At 36.7% G+C, this 5449-nt stretch overlaps 1 pseudogene; it reads right to left on the bottom strand.

Moving 5' to 3' along the window:
• Positions 1–268: 268 nt before the first annotated feature.
• LOC114681380 lies at positions 269–1700 on the bottom strand (annotated as a pseudogene).
• Positions 1701–5449: the final 3749 nt, after the last annotated feature.

The following is a 5449-nucleotide window of genomic DNA, read 5'->3' as shown; positions in this document are numbered from 1 at the left end:
TGTCCTGAAAAGCAAACGGTCCTGGTAGGCTCATGTGTCTTATAAAAACTTTTATTAAAATAGGTCCTTGTTTCTTTTTTTTTTTTACAAAGAAAATATTTTTATTTGTGTATCAAAGACTAAGGTTAGTTAACAGCTGATGTCAAGACACAAAAAAGGTTTGAGAAGCTACAGATAATCACTTGGATTGACTCAACCTTCCTTGATTATTTTAAAGAGCATCTGATATGCTCATAATCTTAAGCATGATGTATCCAGATGACAGAATGATAGTTTCTTTCCATTAATCCTCAGCTTCTTTCTTTTTTTTCTTTTTCTTCTTTTTCTCTGGACTAGGAATTGCTGTGCTGGTGCGTGGCTCTTCGTCGGAAATCGGCTCTTCCTTAATGTGTTTCTTTTTATCCTTCTTTTTCTTCTTTACTGATGGCTCCTCTTCTACTACCTGTTCTTCTTCCTTCTCTGCCTCCTCCACCACCTCCTCCTCCTCTACTTCAGCTTTAATTTTAATCTTGGCTTTTTTTGCTTTCTTTTCGGTAATTTCATCCTCTTTATCTACCTCTTCTATTTTGCGTTTTTTAGAACAAGTTGGAAGTGTGGAGTCACCAGAGGGATCATATGTCTTCACTTCACTTTTGTGTTCATACTTTTCTGCTTTTGCTAAGGCCTTTCCTGTTCCACTTATTTTTCTTATCCCTCGGTCCTCCAAAATTCTCAATCTGGCCTCTAATTTGGCTCTGTTCTCAACTCCCATCGCTGAACTGGAATCTTCACCAAAAGCATCGTATCGGATAGCTAAAACTGTTTTGGCTGCCAACATTCGAGAAATCTTTCCTTTGTGTTTGGGACTGGACTGGCCTGGGTACACAGATGTAGAATGTTGCAAATATCTTCTTCAGAAACCTCTGTTCCCATGGATATCTCTGCAGCTGCTTTCACTTCTGCCTCTACCTCCTCTGACAGCAATTCAGAAAGAGAGGCAGATGCATAGTTCTTCCTGTCACCAACTTTCTGTAAACACTTGCAGTATGTCAAATTATCTGAAATGATTTTCCCTAACTCAGGGAAGTGCCAGCCATACCATTCCCTACACCGCATAATGTAGTTGTTTAGTTCTTTATCCAAGTCATCTAATAAGGAAATTGCCTAAACAATCATTGTGTCTACTTTATCAGCACTGAATTTCAATCTGTATCGAGACAGGCTGTGGGCCAATCCCAGACACATGGCTGCCATCTCACGTGGTTCTACCCCAGGAATCAAACCATCCATTTGCAATCGAATCCCTCTCATAAGCTCATTAACAACAGGACTATGGATACAGCTGAGATTCAGTTTTTCCTTTATCACCCCTCCTAGTTTAGCGTCAGCCACAGCCAGAGGTTCATGGGCTGCTTTTACTATTTTCTTCAGAACTTTCTTCAGCTGCTTATTGATTTTGCCCTCCATTAGAGCTGTGAATGCTGCTAATGCTTCCGCTGTATCCTGAAATTTCTCAAAATGTTTTAGCTTTACTATTTTATTTGCTTTTTCTGGAGTTTCAAATTCTTTCCATAAACTATCAACCTCTTGAAGTTTCTTCTCATTCAAAACCTTAAAGATGGCGTAGCCAACGGACGTTTCGAACAGGACCAACATGGTGAGGCCCGTGGTCCTAATCATCCTCTCCATTCAGACCTGCTGGATAAAGCCATGAGGAACCCGAAAATGGGCTCCCACAGGTCCCCGTGTCTTAATATGTATAAATAACTCGTTATTAATACTTTACAGCAATCTCCATAGCTGTTACACCTCCCAGTATGGAGTAGAGGATGATATAGATGGTATTTCTCTTTTGAATTAGGTCCAAGGTGACCACAGCAGTCTTAGCTGCCTCAAGCCCTTTCTAAACCAAAAACTTAAGGCAACTACAAACTTAAAGAATCCCTTAGCTTCATCATTACCATTAACAGGTTAACATAAATATTGCTATACATAGTCACAATTCTCTCAATCTTACAACTCAAAGCAAACTCTTAACAGAACCATTTGAATTAGCATATATGGTGCTATATATAGTTAAGTTTTCTCAGTCTTACAACTTTAACTCAATCATTTGAATTTTCTTGTTAACAGAACATAGGAAAAACTTCGATATATTCACATCAAACTTAAACATTTCCTTAACTCCACAAAACCAGGGTGCATTAATATTAATAGGTTTCTGCGAACATAATTCAATCTCATAACTCCTCCTTTTCTTTATAATTTTTTAAACAAAATCTCAAACCTAGTTAGAGGAACTCTTATTCAATTCCTACAAACCCATATTGAAAAACAATATTTTCAATCTAACCATTAACACTTTGAAAACTTTTAGCAAAACATCCAAAAGCAGTTTCTTAATAAAACTCTTTACACACTTTAAAAGTAGTCTCTTAGTATACCCCATTTGCATTTCTTACTAACAAAACATGACATGAATCCACTCAAAGAAAATATTTTTTAAATTAACTAGACTAAGGAATATTAACTCTCCCTTTTCTAATTTTTTAAAGCAAAATCTCAAGCCTAGTTATAAAACCCAAACGTCTGTTTAAACAATTCCATTTGTAACACAAAACCAGTTCCATAAATAATTCCATTTTTACATAAACAGTTCCATAAAATAATTCATGAATCACCAGTTAATGAAGCATATATGCATACACAAAATTGCATTTTTAGTCTAGAGACAATAAATTTCTTCATTTAAACAGTTCCATTTTTAACCCAATTCCAGCAAACAGTTCCTAGGTCATTACTATGAATAAACTCAAAATTGTCCCATTGCAATGAAATCTCTATTGTTTATTTCATTTCTTAAGTCTTAAAATTCAAATGATAAATTCTGCTACTAGCCTTCCAAATATGAGAAGTCTATAACCAAAATCGTTTTGTAATTTTATCTCATTTTAAGTTCAAAAAGTTCAAACAAGAAATAAATCCTGGTATCAGGCTTTCACTTCCAAATATGAAGAGACGTTTTTCAACCAAAACTTTTTGCAGTTAACAATTTTTGTTCAAACAAGGGTCTCTGCAACTTTTATTCTCAAGCCAGAGACCTTTTTAGGTACAGTAGTATTCTTAACTGCACCGTTTTTGATGTTAGCTCAGGTTTTTCTGTGTTGCATCGATTTTCCACGGATCTCAGCTGTGGATGCCTTGTTGTGCTGGTTCTGGCGTCTGCCATTCTTAGCTTCTTAGCGGCTTCTGGAGCTTTTGAAACCATTCAGACTGCCTACTTTGCAGTCTACTGGGGACATTAACCTTCTGTGTCTCAGGTTCTTTCACCATATACATTAAGAATAGATTTGCCAGGCGGTGGTGGTGCACGCCTTTAATCCCAGCACCCGGGAGGCAGAGGCAGGCGGATCTCTGTGAGTTCGAGGCCAGCCTGGTCTACCAAGTGAGTTCCAGAAAAGGCGCAAAGCTACACAGAGAAACCCTGTCTTGAAAAACCAAAAAAAAAAAAAAACTAGATTCACACTTAATATGTACACTTTTTTTTTATTACAAATTTACATATAACATTAACATCTACTTATTTATATTCTTTAAGGGAACTATAGAGCTACTTTAGCAAATATATTTATTACTTCTTATATACTTCTGATCTTATTTCTTATTTAAACTTACATTTACAACTAGTATCTTTACTTCTTATAAGCTTATTACTACATGTCTTAAGACTACCTTAGATACTTCTTGCAAGCTTATATTCTTAAAGGAACTCTATAGATCTATTTCACAAACTTATATAGGCTACCATTAGCATATATTTTACTTAGCAAACACCTAAAGATTTCTTAACACAGAGATCTAACAAGAGAATTTTTACAAACTCACATATCTTATTTCATCTTTTTCTACTTCTTACTCTTAATTATTATCACTATCTCTATTAGAAAGATTCTCTTAACTAGACAGGAAGTACGTACATCATTTCTAAAGTTTAGAGTTTATAGTCAGCTTTGCTATAAAGCACTGGGATTTAGTGAGTGTTGTTGTTATAGAATTGTGATAGTTGTTGCTAGGGTACTGTAACCTTCCCAGGACGAAGCCACACCCCAAAGTTGCCAGTTCTCTCAGCCTTTCTGGAACGGCAGAGATGCACTGTCAGCGGTAGACAGTCTTTAACTAGAGGCTGTCCCTTCACCCAAATTCATAGTAGTTCCCCTAAGTGCTTCAATTCAGACAAACATTTCTATTACAGCAGTACTTTTGGTTCGTTCTACCGAAAAACTTCACTTCATTCTGAGGGTGAAATTACCGTATCTAGCTGCTGTAAAGCTCTTGGCCAAATACTGCACAGCTATTAGGTGATATAAAGTATTTTTCTAAAGAAGCTAGTAAAGCCAAAAGCGGCACAGCTCTGAACTCTATTTCCTCACTGTTTGCATTAACCAGTGACAAAACCTCAGAAACACTAATCGAGCCACTTTCATTCTGGTTCCTTTATAGGAACATCATTAGAGCTGACTTTTCTTACTTCCACGCTCCTTACCAAACACTCCAGTAACCACCGAGCTTCATTCTCCTCCTGTGAAAAAACACAAACATGTCCCCGACCCCATATTAAAACAGGATCGGGACCCTTCCATAATCCCGAGCAGGGATCTTTCCATTTCACTTGAGCAAAAGTCGCTTGGGTGCCACTGTGCCAAAATCTGTCTGCGGCAGACTGTTCATAGACACCCATATTCAAAAAGTTCAGAACAAAAAGAGCATGATTTATTGCATTATGTGGCGATTGAGGGTAAATTTCTTTCTTTTATTATTTGAAGTTGTATTTTAAGACTGCTATGAGCCCTTTCCACAATACCTTGTCCCTGAGGATTATAAGGAATACCTGTTTTATATACGATTTCCCATTGGGTATAAAATTGTTGAAATGCCTTACTACTATATCCAGAACTATTATCAGTTTTAATAATTTTTGGTAAACCCATATACGAAAAAACACTTCAAGCAGTGCATAATTACATGTTTTGTAGCTTCCCCAGATTGTGCAATAGCCATTAAAAATCCTGAATAAGTATCAATGGTCACATGTACATATCTTAATTTGCCAAATTCTGCAATATGAGTAACATCCATTTGCCATAGATAATTGGGAAGAAGAACTCCAGGGTTTACCCCTAAGTGAGGGATAGGAAAATACCCCTAAATAGTGGACATACCCCACATCATTTAACTATTTGACGAACTGCTTCTTTGGTAAGATTGAATTGCTTTCTTAAGCTTTTGCTATTTTGATGAAGAGCATGTGACTGTTGAGCCATTTCCACTTGGGATAATGCTACTATCTTTGTTAACTTATCAGCCATTGCATTACCCTCAGCTAAAGGACCTGGAAGATTGGGGTGAGCTCTAATATGGCCCACAAAGCATGGCAGCTTTCTTTTGTGAATAGCGTCTTGAATTTGTTGAA

The sequence above is a fragment of the Peromyscus leucopus genome, chromosome X, assembly GCF_004664715.2.
Source record: "Peromyscus leucopus breed LL Stock chromosome X, UCI_PerLeu_2.1, whole genome shotgun sequence".
NCBI lineage: Eukaryota > Metazoa > Chordata > Mammalia > Rodentia > Cricetidae > Peromyscus > Peromyscus leucopus.
This window is presented reverse-complemented; position numbering and strand designations above follow the sequence as displayed.